Here is an 18,348-nt window from a genome sequence, read left to right as displayed (position 1 = left end):
AAAGTAGTTGTTTTGGAGCATGCGGGGTCAAGTCAGTTAACCACCCCCAGTCATGCATGGTGCCTTCATAGTGTGGGCAGGTAACTGAGACACTTTCAACTCCTTCTCCCAAGAATATGCCCCCACATAGTCTAATACATTAGTTACCTGGTTATTGAACCGTATATTAAATCTGCGAGAAGCAAAGATTGTAATTTTTCTGATACCTAACAGAGTAGCTTCAAAGCAAATCCGGTGGTATTTTTTTCTGCATTCGTGCTCCTATTTCAGCTCTTTGACAGGAGAGCAATGTCTTCTGATTTGTCCAGGTTGTTATTCCAGAGAGAGATTCTTTTTTTTTTTTTTTTTTTGCAGGATGTAAACTGGGTTCCCTAAAGCGCAGGAAGCACAGACCTAGTTTTTCTTTGAGCTCTTGTGACCTTGGAGATGAATTTTCGCAATATGGGAGCAAAGTGTGACAGTATTCGTAGAGGGAAAAGGCTAGCTAGCTGGCAGCTCTCGAATTGGCTTCTAGAAGTGTCCCAGTGTCTCAGTCTGACTCACAAGCTGCCCACCGCTGTTCTGAAGCTTCCAGCACCTTTAAATAGTGCTAATTATTTGAATATTGCTTCACTCCTTCCAACCCCTTTAGGTCTTGGAAAAAAAAGAAAAGATAGATTTTATTGGTGGTGAGGGTGGCTAAGTACACACCACTGGAAAATGACGTTTTCTATTTTCTCAGCCGAGGCAAGCCATTAACGAGCAAGCTTTCCATACACTTTTCCCCAAATTTAACCTGGTGGGACCATGCCTGGCCCCAGCTAAATATGTTATGCCCTGATGTTTTGGGAAAAGAAGAAAATATTCCAGCAAGGAGTCCAAATATGGTACATAGTTATTTAGACTAGCCCTAGGGGTGTGCTAACTATAATCCTAAATTTAGGCATATCCTGGAACGATATGGCATGTGATTGGTGATTTTGTGATGTTTGTGCATTTTTATGCCCTTTCTGGCCTCACTGCCTTTGCAGATACACACTGGACTAAGTCTAGCTTTGTGTGCTTCCATTATTTTATCGGTGACAATTGACTCAGAGTTTTACTTTGAATATTATGAGGAATTCCCCTTGCTATTCTTGCTTGAAAAGGCCTCTATTATCTATTATTATCTATTATTAAAACTAGAATTCTAGTTTTAATGTTGTTTCCTTCTGTTCATTCACAAATTTTAGTGAACAGCCTCTATGTACCAACCACTGGGCTAGTTGCTGGTTTTATAGTTGAAAATGATGTCTGCACTCATGGAGCTTACAATCTATTGGGAAAACATACAATAACAATTGTACATATAATTATTTGATTCCCCTTGTAAGGAGTCCTTCATGGGTTGGCTTAGATTTCACTTTTTCAAAAAAATGTTTTTCTCTGTTGTGTTTTCAATTGCTTTGATAACATACAAATTTTCTTTTGAATTATAAATAGAAATCCTGTTCTCTTGAAGTAGGGTTTATACATTTAAATTTGGCTTTTGATAAAGTTCAGCTAGAGACTGACTGTACTTACATGCTGTTGGAAATAAATATTAGAGATTTGATGATATAATAAAACTTGACAACTATTCAGTACTTCTTTCTATATATGGAAAATACTCTTCATTATTAATAAGTATTTATTGAGGGATTTATTTGTGTGTGTCACTGTGCTAGGGGATGCACTGTAGGGGATGCATAAATATTATCTGCAAAATGCTTCCTATATAATAAGTGATATAAAACATGTAAAAAAATAACCATAATATAAGATAATCTGTGATAAATGTCTTAAGAATGAACAGAAGAACAATTAAGAGATCAGAGGAAAGAGGTTTCCATTTGATTACATGAGTGATCGAGAAAGCTTTATGAAAGGGGTTATGTTTCAATTAGTTTTGAAGGATAGGTAGATTTAATTTTAAAAATCTAATTATGATAGCTCATTTTTAAAAACTTTGAACATGTATCTAAAATCATAAAGAAGAAAACAAAGAGCACAGCTGAGCCCCTCCTAGGAGGCCTGTGTGGAGGAGGAGCATGTGCTGCTGGAAGGGTAACAACACCCCTGTCCCCTTTCCTCCTCTGTCCCCAGGGGTGATGGTCGGGGTCATTGCACTTGGCCCCCACCCCGATAGCACTGGCCGTTCCGGAATGGTTCCCTGCCTCACTGAGTTGGGGAGTGGTGATCTGTTTGGTTGGAATGTTGCCAAGTCACCAGGCATAAGTGAGAAGGAAAAAGGGTGACACAGCTGCAAAAAGTGCCAAGGGTTGGGTTGGGTGGGGGGGTAGTGACCTGCATTTCTCCCATGTGGTGCAACAGAAGGATCTGAGAGTATCGCTTGGATCAAGTGGACATCGCAGAGGGCTGCAGGACTTAAGCTGGCTTGCTGCTCCCCAACCACTCCTGAGGACTGTTAGCTGAGCAAGGGAGCCCTCGAGGCCAAAGGCCATGGGTGGACTGCTGAGGCAAGGCAGGGCCTGATAATGGATGACCAAGTCAGGCTTCAGACAGATGTCCCACCTCACGGCACTGTGCGAAGGCCTCCAGAGATCCACAAGCGTGCCCCACAAGACAGCTGGCCTTTGAATCCAGCCACAGAGGTAGAACTGTGATCCGGTGAGGTTCGGTAACAGTGAGGACAGTGATGGCCTACACCAAAGGGAAAAGGGTTCCTTTCCTCTTTTCTGCTTGCTCCACACAGCAAGGTAAGCAACTGGAAGAACTGGCTACGAGGGTGTGGTGCACAGCTTCTCCCAGACCCGGCTTCCAGAACCAAGTCTAGCCAGCACTAGGGAAGAAGGGAGAGGGGCGGAAAAAGGTGTCTGGTAGAAGGAAGGTCTTAACGTGGAGACGAGAATGGAGTTTTATGAGGAATAGGAGTCTAGAGAACTGGAACGAGAGTGTTGTAATACTCAAAAGGGAGTGAACATTTAGGGAATTGGGCCTGTCTTTGGATGAGCACACCACTGAGGGCAAAAGGGTGTGGGAAGGAGCACTTCACCAAGGAATCCCGGAAGGGGGAGCTGGGGGAGGGAGGAAGAGGGGGGAGGGAGGGAAGGGGAACTGGGAAGTAGAGAGAAAATAGGTCACCTAGAGGTTGTTGGTTGTAGGAACAGGTGGGGGCATGAGCGTTAACCTTGCTGTTCTCTGTATTCTGATGTGTGTTGGAAGAATTCTAGCAAAGAGTTTAAAAATATTGGCCTTAACTTACTTAAAAAAACTGGTTTTTAGAATACATTATGTTTGGATATATTCAATCCATTTTTTATTTTTTATTTGCAATTTGTAAAGCATCATGATTTTATCTTCTAAAATTCTTCAGAGGCACCTGCGTGGCTCAGTCGGTTAAGCGTCAGTTTTCAGCTCGGGTCATGATCCCAGGGTCCTGGGACCGAGCCCCATATCAGGCTCTGCACTGAGTCAGCAAGGAGTCAGCTTCTCCCTCTGCCCTTCCCCCAGCTTGTGCTCTCTCTCTCTCTCAAATAAATAAATAAAAATCTTAAAAAAAATTCTTCATATCTGTCTTCACTTTTATTTTCACCTTTAATTCTTTTTTCTCTTACATTTAGAAATATGTTACTTTTTAATATATTAATAGAGTCCTCTTCTTACCTTTTTATATTTCTGAGTTTCTTATTTCCTAATCTTTTTTTTTTTTTAAAGATTTTATTTACCTGACGGAGAGAGACACAGTGAGAGCGGGAACACAAGCAGGGGGAGTGGGAGAGGGAGAAGCAGGCTCCCCGCGGAGCAGGGAGCCCGATGTGGGGCTCGATCCCAGGACCCCGGGATCATGACCTGAGCCGAAGGCAGACGCTTAACGACTGAGCCACCCAGGCGCCCCGTATTTCCTATTCTTGATATTTCAAATATTGTCTAAGTTTAAACTACTCTAAGCCTTTATTCTTTTTATTCTTTCTACCCTTAACTGTCGCTTTTTATTTGTTTTTCTTTCTTAATGGTTTACATTATTGATTTCAGTCTCTTATTTTGTCATTCTTAATGTTCTCCTTTACAAGGTGTTTTTACTGCACATTGTCATCACGTAAGGAATAACTATAAACAGAACTGAATGGCTGTCCTTTCACCATTCTCCCCAGAATCAAAATCCTCTGTGTTCCCTTCCCTTCCCCACCTTGTGTCCCCCCCCCCCCGACCCCTACTCTCTTTTCTTTTTAGTTTTCCAAAAATTATTTAGGCTAAAAGTATTTCCTAAAAACTCTGCTGATCTTATTATACAGATCACATGTTTGATTTGCTAAATGTTGTGAATTCTTCTATGATACACCTGATCTCCGCATGTTTTCTCAAATATGCAGTCCTGCCACATCACCTTTGGCAGTTTGTGTCAGTATGTAATTGTTTGGTGTGTCTCGGCCTCAGATATCTGGTCTTATCCTGGCTTTTGTTGAGACCCATTTTGAATATTACTGCTATTCTGACTGTAGTCCGTTCTTAATTATTTGCAATAATAGAAGTCTAGAAGTAAGTTTAAAAATTATTATGATTATTGCATTTTGATATGTTTGTGCTCATATGGTTACTTCTAATATTCTCTTCAAGTCGTTGTAAAGAGACCTGCCTCAAGAGACTCAGAAAATTCTCTTTTGCATTTTTTCACAGTTTCCTTCTTTCTAACACTTTGCTGTCTCTATCCCGAAGAAGTGCTTCTGTGTTCTTCGAAACCTTCTTGGAAAGAAAGATAAATTTTGTGTTTTTAAAATTTCCATTACGAGTTATAGAAGACAAACAAAACTAAACTAAAATTTCAACAAAACAAACAGGTATAAAACATAGATAAAGAAAATGAGATTTACTTGGAACCTGTCTCTACACAGGGCAAACTAGGTTCTTAAAAAGTTGAAGACCTATCTAGCATGGTAGACCTTTTGAAAAGTTTTAAATCAGTCTTCTACAAGAAACTAAATTTGCATGCACATGTGTACAGGCTGATTTATTTATAGGACTTTGTACACTAAGAGCGGTTCAGTTTTTCAGCGATAGAGTCCTATTAACCAAACTTTTGACAGTTGTATAGATACACTATTTTATTAATCTGCAGTAAGAAAAATAAAAGGGAAGGAGAGCACTCTCTCTGTAGAGCTACTTCAAAAGGCACCCAAAGTTTCATTTTCCTATGTTCCGTCCTAACCAACAAGTTCTTTCTTTAAGGATATTATACCTTTGATTAGCTTAAAGCCAGGTTTGAATTCTTCCTATTTCTGGCCTAGGAAATGTTTTGTCTTGATAATACCTATTAGGTATATCTGATTCTTATGTACTGATTTTCAGTTAATTTTCAAGAATCTTAATTATGACCCTAAAGCCTACACTGAAAAAAATATTACACTATGCTTTGCAATAATGTATAAAATAACACACATTATTTTATTTGGTCTAAGATGCTAAACGGAAAACTATGTAAAAATTATGAATATATGTGTACACACACACACACACACAACCATTTTTTTTGCTCGTTAAGATAAATGCTGTTAAACTCCCTTGATTGGGGTGTTTTGCCACTGTTTTTGACGAGTTGAGTAAAAGATCCCAGAAAGCACTTGTTGAGAGCATTAACAGGTAATTGTGCCCTGGACTAATGTTCAGCTATAAGCCTTGATGTTTCAGTCCCTACCGCTCCACAGTCTGGTAGAGGCTCCAGCATAGTTAGGACATCATTTAGTGACCTCCACTGATTATTTCACCACTTAAAATGTTAAGGTAATTCACAAATAATTCATGAGTGGTTGCTTTCTAATTATATAATAAGAAAAATGTACCATTTATGTTTTAGAAGTTGATGGTAAAGAGGTTTAAGATGATCAAAATTGTATTAAATTACAACTGTGATCACAGCTCTACTAGCACAGACTCATTTTACATGACACAGGATACTGGTGGCCTCCCGGTAGAGTGCTGTATTCCTCCCCCAGCTAGGCAAACATTATTTGCAACTGAATTGCAATCAGCTCTAATAGTATAGTATCTTAAAATTTAAAAACAAAAAACAAAAACCCATTTATCTACAGTGATTTTTTTACAGTGATTTTAATTAATGGAAAAATTATTGCAGAGCTTCACTCAAGGCCTGTACATCTGAGATGGTCAGTGAAAATTTGTCGATGGATTAGACAGATGACTGCACTTCATCTGCTCACTGTCCGATGGCCCAGGTAGTCTGAAATATGGCATTATAGGAACAACTAGTTTCATAGGAGGCAAAAAATATTCATCTTAAGGTTCCATGTCTCTGTGGAAAACTATTATGTAGAAAGATTAACTTGTATTTATTTATTTTAAAAGATTTTATTTATTTATTTGAGAGAGAACGAGAAACCACAAGCAAGGGGGAGGGGCAAAGGGAGAGGGAGAAGCAGGCTCCCCTCTGAGCAAGGAGCCCAATGTGGGACTCAATCCCAGGACCCTGGGATCATGACCTGAGCCGGAGGCAGACGCTTCACTGACTGAGCCACCCAGGCGCCCCAGAAGATTAACTTTTATATATTCTCTTCCCTTGCTGAAGGCAACGCCTTGCCCAGTGCCACTTTTCTACTGCATTTCACTGAAACATAATAAAAGTCACTGAGTGTTTGCATACTGAAATGTGTGGTCACTCACAGCACTTTTATTTTTTTTTACTGTGAAAAGCATTTTTTCCCCCAAAGGGGTACGTGCACCCCGATGTTTATAGCAGCAATGTCCACAATAGCCGAACTATGGAAAGAGCCAAGATGGCCATCGACAGATGAATGGATAAAGATGTGGTATATATCTACAATGGAATATTATGCAGCCATCAAAAGGAGTGAAAAGCATTTTAAAAAGAGTTTTTTAGATGACCTTTATATTTATGAAAAATGTCAGAAGGGCCAAATCACACACTCTAAAGTTTATTTATTTTTAGTAATCTCTACACCCAACGTGGGGCTTGAACTCACAACCCCAGGAGCAGGAGTCACCTGCTCTTCTGACTGAGCCAGCAAGTTGCCCCACAAATCACACAAATCCCCCCTTTCGGCTTTTTTACAATTAAAATTTAACATTTTCATGCTCCATCATTAATAGTCTTCCTTCACATCAGAGGAGTGGATTGGGGCTTGCTAATGGAAGACCTCAGTGGGTGCTCGTTGTCTGGAAGCCTCTTTGCTTGTTTTTGTGTTCTCCGTGTTGACTACCACATGCTTGCCACTGCTTGTCACTAGCTCCTCCAGACTGAAAAACAATCGGATCTGTTCTTGGTTCCCAAGCTTTGGTAGCTGCCATGGGGGTTGGATCAATGAACTCAAAATTTGAGGTCTCAGATCTCAGAATGTGGGCATTTGGGATGCCCCATAAGCTCCCCACACCAGTGTAATGTTCCTCCCAAGCAACTCCTACTGGGCCATTTCCTATTCTTTCCAGTAAGCGAGGGGCAGTTATACCATAAACATTTTCTGTATCAATGAATAACCGACCATAAACTCATGTAGCCTAAACTAGGTCTTTTTTTTTTTTTTAAAGGGGAACCCAGGGGCACCTGGGTGGTTCAGTCCGTGAAGTGTCTGACTCTTGATTTCGGCTCAGGTCATGATCTCAGGGTCGTGAGATCGAGCCCTGCATCAGGCTCCACAGTCAGCACAGAGTCTGCTTCAGATTCTCTCCCTCCCTCTGTGCCCCCCCATGTGTGCTCTAAAATAAAATAAAATAAAATAAAATCTTTAAAAGGGGAGCCCAGAAAGGAATTTCAAACTTGATTCACATTAAACAGAGCAGATGTCCTTAGACGTCAGCAAATCTTGCTGAAGTCTAGTGTTTCCCCCTGTTTTCAACACTTAGAAACTCCAGGGAGCTTCTCATTCTTGCACCCTCAGTAGAACTTGCTTTCTCTCATCTTGCTCTTATCTCCTCGGTCCCTCAGTAGTCTCTTGCCGCCTTCCAGCTGGAACCCTCCAACAGTGACCGCTCTCTCCCACAGCAAAATGTGTGTTCTGGGAGGATGAGTCTCTTCCTGTACCACCGCCCCCCCCCCCCCGCCATGACCTTAACTCTGATTCTAGGGTGAATTTGTCCAAGGAAACATTTGTACAAGGTACACAGATATGAGAATGTGTACAAGTTATGAGACAGAGAGGGGAGAAAGCTGGAACTCCCTCAAATAAATAATTTTTATGGTATCACTGTGCACATCTATTTAGGCTTCAAAATGGTTTTTGTTGTTGTTGTCTTAAATGGGTGCATTCTGTGCCAGTGGACCATACTTTTAATGTTTTCTCCTGTGGTTGGCATTTAGAATGTTTGTCCTTTTGCAGGAAGCACTACAAAGAATATATCTGTGCTTATGAGGTTTATTCTCTTGTTGAATTAAATAAGATAATGTATGTAAGGTACCGAGCACAGTAAATAGTGGTTTTATTTTATTTCCTAGGCTAAATTTCTAGAATACTTATTATTAATTAAAATGTATGTACAATTTACTGGCTCTTTATTGGTAGGGTCACGTTGCTTTCCAAAAGGGTTATACAACAGTTTTAGCCACTGTAAGCGGGCTCAGTGCCTCATGGTTGTTATGAATGCCAGCAGGAATGACCTTTGCTCCTTTGTGTGTATTTACTCTTTCTGTGAGTTGTTGTTTATAGCCTTGGCCTTGATGTTCTTCTTAAAAATAGCAATGCTACTATCACTTATGGACAGTTTTTCTTATTTGAATGTCAGCTTTACCTTTGTGACCTCTACATTTCAAGGATAGGAAAGTTGACGTTCTCCGTCGATCTGACAATCATTCTATTCTCTATCTGCTAATTTTTCAAAGTATTATCTTTTCTATCCTTATCTCTCTAATCTATCTGGAGTTTATTTTCTTAAATGGCATAAAGTGAAAATCCCTATTTTAATGGAATTTTGATTTAATCACCCAAAACCATTTGTTCCATAATTCTCACCTATTTATAACATGCTCTTTTATAATGTATTCATGTTTAAACAGTATAGTTGGTATATTTTCAGTCTCACCATTCTGTTCTACTGAGCACAATGTGCAAATGGACACGTTTTAATTCTTTTTGCTTTATAAATAGCTCCTGTAGAAGTTGGTTTTGTGTCTTTCTTACTATGTTGTCTCCACTCAGACAAAAGCTGGACAAATTGTTCATGGTTAGTGCCATAAGGCATGATTGTGTTGAATTGTTACAGTAATAAAGTTGTTTGGATTTTTACTCGTAACCAGACCTCAAAATAAATGTCATTATTCTATATTTTATCTCCACAACCTCTTATGGCAGGTTATTTTTGGAGGGGGGAGAGTGGTGCTCTTAAATACCAAAGTATCTCCAATCTTAAAATCTTCTCTATTTCTCTAGAGCTTGTGGTTTGAACTACATACAATTTCAGAAGCAACTGTGGCTTTCTGGTATTTGCCACCTAATGGCCCTTTTGTATATTATAAGAATTCCAGATTGTCACTCCACCCCCTTTGGGATATTTTAGAGATAACCATGTGTGTGTTTAACCAAATTTTGCTCAGAGAAAAGATTTATATATTTTGTTCCTGGTTTTAGATACTTCACTTAGTGGTACCTGTAGTAAAAGATAGAAGACTGAGCATATACTTTATCTCTGCTCTTTTCCAAGTTTCCACTGAAATTATAGAATAAAGAATAACTTCCTAATTGTACTGGAAAACAGGAATGGTGACACAGTGTCCACTGTGGATAAATGGAGGAAAATGTTCACTTCCATACAGTTAGTAAGAGTTTAATTGCCTTAGTCATTATTTGGAAGGCAAATTTGGCTGTAAATACCAAAATTAAAGTGTATCCTTTGAATATGCCCAAAGGTGTATTTGTTAAGATATTCAACAACCTTTATGATCATCAAAAGGAAAATCATTAAGTAAATGCATGAATGTGTACATCCATATATATATTATTTGTATGATTATATTTTATGAACATTGTATATACATAGTAGTGTATGTATGGCATTAAACTGTTTTGAAAACATCTGCATACTAAGTTCTGAGTAGGGCCACCATGACAGGGGAGTGGGACTTGGTTGAAGGGTTGTGAAGAAGAAAGATGCACTTTAGCTTGTTTTTGCTGTATACTTGTAGCGCTATTTGAAAATTTTTCAAGTGAGCATCAAAAAATCAAATGATATGCACGAGGTTTTCTGTAGCTAGTTTTGTTTTTCCATGAATCTGTCATCTCTTGAATTTCTCTTTGCTTATTCTGATTGTAGATGATACTATCTCGTGATTTTCATCAATCTTAAAATTAGTGTGACTCTTATTTTATGAGTAAATGGTTAGGATGACCTTTTTCTCTTGCTATGGTTTCTGAAAGAGTGTAGACCATTAAAAACATACTGTGAGTTATTTGTTCTACATTCTCTTGAGACAAAATGTTGCGCTAGAAACTAGGTTCAGTTTTTAAATAACACAGTTGTTGTTTTAATATTTAAGTGTCTGCAGTACCCTGGATGCATTATCATATGTAGACTAGACATGTTGCGCATTCAGTATATCTACAATACAAACTGAAAACGCACACGGAATGGGGAACCACAGAACGAGCAAACGGATTTTATTTATGATGATAGTCCTTCTCAGGTCCTCTCTCCCTCTTTTGATGTAGGTGAGAGCAAGCTGGGAACATAAGTAAACCAGTGCCGAGTGAGACAGGAGAGAGGATGCACAAAACCCCCTGATCCTAGCCAACTAGATTTTGAAGTTGAAGTTAATTAAGAGCAATATACAAATAATCTCTGCAAATGGTGACATTTATAAATGGATTTTGAATATTCTGAAGCAGTTATGTAAATCACCAAGAGTAAGGCTCTAGGGGAAATGTAAAACATGCAGGCTCACCTTTTAATACCTTTTGGTAGTGTTTTCATTAGACTTAATGTTTGTGGGGGGACCGTGTATCTGGAGGTAATCTGATGACAGACATGTTGTAGCCCTGTGAGAGGTGGAGCCCTAGAGGAGGGGGCTGCCGAGAATGGGACCTGTCGGTCAGGGTCAATGACAACAATAACAACAAGGAAACTGGTGACATTCTCTGTGGTTCTGTGGGAGGTTCTGAGCCTGCCCTCAATGGAAGAAGCAGAACTAACAAGACGCCGAGGAATCAGCACTGGAAGAAAGGGCGAGGCCTCAGTGCCTGTGAAGGTTCACTCCTAGGATGGGCTTTGGGAATGGGGATGACAAAAATGATAACCGTGAAGCTGTATCATTTAAGTGACATACGACTTTCAAGGAATTTTAGTTCATGGGATTTCAGTAGGACAAGTAGCGGGCATGTGGTAATTGCTGTTAATATATAGCTGGGGAAACGAAGAATATTTAATGATATTTCGACGATCATACAATTGGCCAGTGATGGAACCGGGAACGAATTCCAGTCATTCTCGTTCTTACTTTTATAAGATATCTGCAGATTTTAGGGGTAGCAACTTCTGGCACCGCTGCTCTAGAAGCAATTCTGATAGCACGTGATATAATTCGATCATGAATACTTCCTAGCTCCCCTCTCCAAACATTGGCCTCTCGGTCCTTGCACATTTTTCCTCTTTCTCCTTTGTCATTGGCAGAGGTGGACTTCTTACTAAGACCTTTTGCCATTTGCAACCACGTGGATGGAGCTAGAGTGTATTACGCTCAGTGAAATCAGTCAGAGAAAGACAAATACCATATGATTTCACTCATATGTGGACTTTAAGAAAGAAAACAAATGGACATATGGGAGGGGGGGAAAGAAAAAGAGAAGGAGGCAAGTCATAAGAGATTCTTTTTTTTTTTTTTAAAGATTTTCTTTATTTATTCATGAGAGACAGAGGGAGGGAGAGAGAGAGAAGCAGGCTCCCAAGGAGCAGGAGGCCCGATGCGGGACTCGATCCCAGGACCCTGGGATCATGACCTGAGCCGAAGGCAGATGCTTAACCATCTGAGCCACCCAGGCGCCCAGTCATAAGAGATTCTTAACAATAGAGAATAAACTGAGGGTTGATGGAGGGAGGTGGGTGGGTGGGGATGGGCTAGATGGGTGATGGGTACTAAGGGGAGGGCACTTGTTATGATGAGTACCAGGTGTTGTATATAAGTGATGAATCACTGAATTCTACTCCTGAAACCAATATTGCATTGTATGTTAACCAAGTAAAATTTAAATAAAAAAAAAGAAAAACAAAGACAATTTCATCTTTCTCTCCTCCATGATGTTTTTTTAAACATCAATTTTTTTAAAAAGTTTGTATATATATTCGGATCACTCTAGAAATCATTAGTTCTCTTACGTGCTGTCAGCTCTATCCTTGTTAAGTACTGCTTTTTTGGGCAGGGGGAGGGGAGAATTGTGCTGAGCTATTTTATGTAGCTCAGAATTGGATTTCTAGAGTCTCAGAGACTTAGGGAACTGGAAATGTGCTCTACATTTTGCCTATCAACAAAGCCTAATCAAGAATGCATTCTTTGCCAGCAACATTCAAAACAGAGATGATTCCAAGCTGTGGCTTGGAAATAAACTCCTTTTATTGCCTTTCAATTTATAGTGTTCTTTGCCTTCATTTTGCACAAATATTCAGGGAATTTTCCCATTTAGAGAACCTGATGCACAAATTAAGATATTTCAAGTAAAGCCATTCATGATCTGTAAGGAAAGTAATACAAATTGACATGTGATACTAGTCTGAGTTCCTGACAACAATCAACTTAGAATATGTTCCTACATATACTCATGTGTCACAGGGAGGTTGTTTTTAGATTAACAACCGTAATTTAATGAGACTAATTTATTAATCAGACCTCAATTTGCAAACTTGTGTTTGTAAAAAAAAATCGCATGTGTGGTATTTTGTGTGTTTTGTTTGACTGTGTGTTTTTGTTGTTGTTGTTGTTGTTAGCTTTCTTTGATTTTTCTCCCCACAAGTAATCTCATAGGTTATGGCTAGCAGAATTGTTCAAAATTAATTTTGAACCCTAAGACAAACCCTAGGTTATCTGGTTCATAGCAGCAGAATTCAGTAACATTTAAGAGCAATATAAATAATTTTCAGAATGCTCATGAGGATGGAACTCTTGCTCAATTTAAACAATTCAGAATTTTGGAAACTGGTATTTGATCTGTCAGTCTGCTTGTTGGAATAACGCTTCTAACTAAACACAGAAAAAAAATTAACTGGAAGAAATGTTTCAATTCACAGAGCCAGAAAAAATAAAATAAATCTCAGATACCTACATTAAATTAACCCTGGATTTATCTTGCTAACATGGCAAGTCATTATATACTTAACACAATTGAGATACACGGTTTTGATGAGCAGACCATTTCTTGAAACAATATTTTCACAGTACATGAAATATAAGAGCTTGGGATAACACCACATTAACCCGGAGGGAGACAGTCATTGAAATGCTCATGATTTTATATGGGAGGCTGAGCAGAGTAAAGCTGAAGATTCTAATATACAGACAGACAAGCTTCCAAGCTGTGACAGATGTGTTCTCAAAGTCCATTTAAAAGTCAGTAGTTTCTAATTCAGCATTTTCTCACAATAATAATAGTGAATTTTCAATACTGTTATGCATTAGGCAGTTTCTAAGTGCTTTATGTGAATTGTTTCATTTAATTCTTTCAAAAAGTCCTAAGACTTAGGTTATAATTAACCGAATATTATAGAAGAAGGATCTGAGACACAGAGATTAAATTGTCTTGAGGTCACACAGCTAGATCTCAGGCAGTTTGACTTCAGAACCTGACTTTTAACCACTTTACATGGAGGTGATGATATTAATCATGATCAGGTTCTATTCTCATGATCTATTACTATGTAAACAGTTGACACCCCCGTCCCCACCACCTGCCCCAAAAGACAGCTGTATTTTACTCACAATTTTGTGGGTTAAGAATTCAGGAGGGGCTCCTCTGGGCAGCTTGCATTTGCTCCAGATGGTGTCAGCAGAGGTAGCTAGATTGGTGCTGGGGGATTCCCTTCCAACGTGGTCACTTACATGGCTGGCAATTTGGTATTGGCTGTCAGCTGGGAGCTTGACTGGGGCTATTGGTCAGGATCCTTGGTTCCTCTCCACATAGGGTTGCTTAGGCTTCCTCACAGGACAGTGGCTGTATTGCAAGAGTTGAGTGTTCTTAGAGAGAGGAAGTGGAAGCTGCCAGTTTCTTATGGTCTAGGCCTGGAAGAGTAGCATAGCATGATTTCTGCTGTATTCTATTGGTCAACATTGTGACAGAGACCACCCAGATTCAAGGAGAATGGGTCTGCGTCTTAATGGACAGAGTGGCAAAGAATTCGCAGCCATCTTTTATCCATCCGAGGTACCCAGAAGAGACCATGAAAGCCCATATATTTAACATGTGACCTAGATTAAGGTTTCTCAAACTTGTCTTTACCTTTTCTTCTTCTGTCATGCTAGTTTTTAATGTTAAGTCTTTTTTAAAATACAAGTTTTCTTTCGGCTCTTAAGGCCTGTGATTCTGAGACAAGGTTGCGTTATTTTTAAATGTAAAATACCTGGAATATAGTTGGGATTCTATAGATGTTTATCGTTCATCATTTTTCCTTTTACTGTAAGGCAACTGTAAGATTTAACAAATAATGAAGAATGAGCTACAACTCAGAGGAACAAAATGGATTAAGTTGTTTGAAAGTACAAATATTCTACTTTATCTTTTACAACATACACACTCCATTTCCCAGCTTGTCATTTCCTTGTCTGTCATCACACTTCACGCCTGTGAGCTCTTTGGGGGCAGGGGCTCTGTCTAACTCATCCTTATACTGTATCCCCAGAATAAATACCATACCCTGGGAAATAGCAGGCACTCAGTAAATATTTGGGGAAACTTAACAAAGGCAACAAAACAACTTGAATGTATCTAGAATAATATACCAATAACTCTAATTTACTAATAGATGTTTGTCTTACTGAACATCTACTGTGCTGACTCCTAATGAAGCAGAAATGCATCTGGTGGCGTGACAGTTGAGTGAATGTACTTGTCATTTTAATTGTTTTAATACACTTGTAAGCCAGGGACATGTATCATTCTATCTCTGATGAAGAAATTCAAAATGTGTACCGAAGTTAATATTAATTCGCAATTGTGTATCTACCAAAAGTCCCTATTGATCTCTACTTCAAAAGGTAAGAAGACCTCTTTGTCTTTCTAGTGAAAATGTATTTTAATCTAATTGCAAGCCATTAGGCATTATCTATTTAGCTGAAATTAATACTAATGCCAGACACTTGGCCTGAAGTATCATCTTCTCATTTTGATGTAGAGTTTCCCTCTTCATTTGGTCTTCCTTTTTTTTTTTTCTTCTCAAATGATAAAGAATAAATAAGACTGAATATGCAGAGCACTACTTCGTTTGAAAATTGGCTTTCTCAGTACCAGGCATAAGTTTGTACTTTTCTACAACCCAAGGCCCATAGAACCCCTACCGTTAAGCTGCTCCATGATACCTATGAGATCTCTGAAATTCTGGTCTGACAGTTCTGAGATGACTCAGTCTTGCTCCAAGTTCAGAATGTAGCTTATTCACATATACAAGGAAAAGGCTATAGAAACTATTTTCTTTGGGAGTGGAGTCAAATACTTGGTGGGGGAAAAAATAGCTCCATGAAGATAAACCAAGAGGAAGATGGGTAGGCAAAACTAATACTCCATTAGGAAAGGATGTGTTTTTAATCTCTATAAATAATCAGGGTTGAACCAGTAGGATATCTACATCTACCTACCTACCTACCTACCTATCTATCTTGATACTATGTAGAAAGAGATTTATTATGAGAGACTGGCTCACATTATTACAGAGGCTGAGAAGTCCCATGATCTGCCATCTGCAAGCTGGAGAACAGGAAAGCTGACGGTGTAGTTCTAATCCGAACCGGAAGGCCTGAGAACCAGGGATGCCGACAGTGGTAAGTCCCAGTGTGAGTCTGAAGGCCTGAGAACTGGGGGTGATGGTGTAAGTCTTGGTCCACATTCAAAGGCCTGAGAACCAAGAAAACTGATACTGGAGGGCAGAGAGCAAATTCACCCTTCCTCTCTGTCTTTTTGTTCTATTCAGCCTCTCAAGATTGGAAGATTAGATGATGCCCACCTGCAATGGTGAGGGCAATCTTTACTCACTCAAATGATTCAAATGCTAATATCTTCCAGAAACATCCTCACAGACACACCCAGAAACAATGTTTTACCAGCTATCTGGGCATCCCTTAGTCCGGTCAAGTTGACAAATGAAATTAACTGTCATAATCTTCAATTAAAGCATTCTTATCTGAATAATCTTCAGGACAGCAGCTCTCATATTTTTTGATTGTGAATCATCCAAATTCATTACTCCTCTTTCTATTAAAAAGTTTTCAGTTTCAATTACATGCTTCAATACCTGTTTTGTCTTGAGTAGCCATTATGATCTAGCAAAGCAATGAGTAGAAAGGGAGTGCAACCCTGATGTTTATAGCAGCATTATCAACAATAGCCAAATTATGGAAAGAGCCCAAATGTCCACTGAATGATGAATGGATAAAGAGATAAAGAAGACATGTGGATTTTATAGATACATATATAAAATGGAGTATTATTCCACATATGTGTGTATATATATACATATACATATATACATAATATATGTACATATACATATACACAAATATATATAGTACAATATGTATATAAATGGACTATTACTCAGCCATAACAAAGAATGAGATCTTGCCATTTGTAACAACATGGATGGAGCTAGAGAGTATTATGCTAAGTGAAATAGTCAGAGAAAGACAAATACTATATGATTTCATTCATATGTGGAATTTAAGAAAGGAAACAGATGAACATGGGGGAAAGAGGCAAACTATAGAACAGATAAGACTCTTAACTATAGAGAACAAACTGAGGATTGCTGGAGGGGAGGTGGGTTGGGGGATGGGCTAAATGGGTGTTGGGTTAAGGAGGACACTTGCTGTGATAAGCTCTGGGTGTTCTGTGTAAGTGATGAATCACTAAATTCTACTCCTGAAACTAATATTACGCTTATGTTATTAACTGGAATTTAAATAAAAACTTGAAACTACAGAAAAGAGAAAGAAAGAAGTATATTAAATAAACTCATTTGGCTACCCAAATTTTGTATTCTAATAACAGCTCCATGGACTATAAAATTAGAATAATTGCGTAAAATGAAGCATAGATATTTATTGTCTATAGATTATATTACTGCTTGTGGTTTTTTGATGACTGCCATGAGTAATAAAGAATTAACTCTTTGTAAGTATGAAGACCTATATATAAGAGTGGCTAACATTGAGAGACAAGGATGATGAGATAGAAAATATTTTAAAAATAGGAATTATTAAATCTCATAAAAATAAAGGTAGTCTGAAAATCAGTAAAGATCAGGTATTTAAATGATGATGATGATGACGACGACGATGATAACACAAAGGTAATAATAATACAACCCCAAACTCATACTCTAGTACACATATTTGAAAATAAGAATAGAGTCAGGTAGAAAAATTCAGAGAAGTAACTAGTTTGAGTCAACTGCTCTCCTCTTTTATGTACTTCCCCTACCCCAATCAAAACACTCTAGCACTGAAATGGAAAATGATGAACTAGGGCATTAACAACAGATCTCACTACCAACTTCATTAAGACCAATTGCAAATGACTTATCTCAGAGAAATGAAGAGCACCTTCATCCCAGCAATTTCAATGGGGGGTTGCGTTTCACAAGCACACACAAAATATTATGAAAATGAGCATGTGTGGAGGTTTAATAGCTAATTTTCCAAGTTGATTATCTTGGCCAGTTCATTGGGATGCTCTTGCTTCTTAGCTAATTTAATTTGTTTCATCCTTTTTATTGTCTCGCTTAAATAGCAATTAGGGGAGATAGCACTCCATTTAGCCTCCTACTTGCCCCTTTGCTAAATCATGATTTCACCCTGTGCCAGATAGTTACGGGTATATGAAGAGATGGCACTGGTGAAAGGCAGAGTGGGTGAACATACTTGACTCAAGCCTGACTAATCCAGGGAAAAGTTGCCAGTGATCAAAGTGTGTATGTGTGTATGTGTGTGGTGAATACCTTTGAACAACTCATTTATTCAGATATTCAGAAATGTGAAGCATTCCTGCTTGGAAATTCAGATTCACCTCCATGATGCCAACCAATATGCTACAGCTATTTAAAAGCCAGCTTTCAACCTAGGTAAAATATCAGAACCCATCCATTTTGTACTTCTGTTTTAGAACTATATATTTGTCTATGCGACAAAAAGCTATTAGATGCTATAATACTTTTTAGTATATTGTCATTTAAAAAAAGCTT

General features: G+C 38.6%; 1 long non-coding RNA gene across 4 annotated transcripts in view; it reads left to right on the top strand.

Moving 5' to 3' along the window:
* The window catches only part of LOC118357097, a 59,298-nt gene that overhangs the window by 31,151 nt on the left and 9,799 nt on the right, over positions 1-18,348 (top strand). Inside the window, exons 1-2 of one of the 4 annotated variants that reach the window (XR_004820153.1) lie at positions 14,160-15,151; positions 15,824-15,931. This is a non-coding gene — a long non-coding RNA (uncharacterized LOC118357097). The other 3 variants (XR_004820152.1, XR_004820150.1, XR_004820151.1) reach the window with 3 other exon arrangements.

Source organism: Zalophus californianus, chromosome 6 (assembly GCF_009762305.2).
Source record: "Zalophus californianus isolate mZalCal1 chromosome 6, mZalCal1.pri.v2, whole genome shotgun sequence".
Lineage (NCBI taxonomy): Eukaryota > Metazoa > Chordata > Mammalia > Carnivora > Otariidae > Zalophus > Zalophus californianus.
The sequence above is the reverse complement of the archived record's forward strand: the minus strand, read 5'-3'. Positions and strand labels throughout refer to the sequence as shown.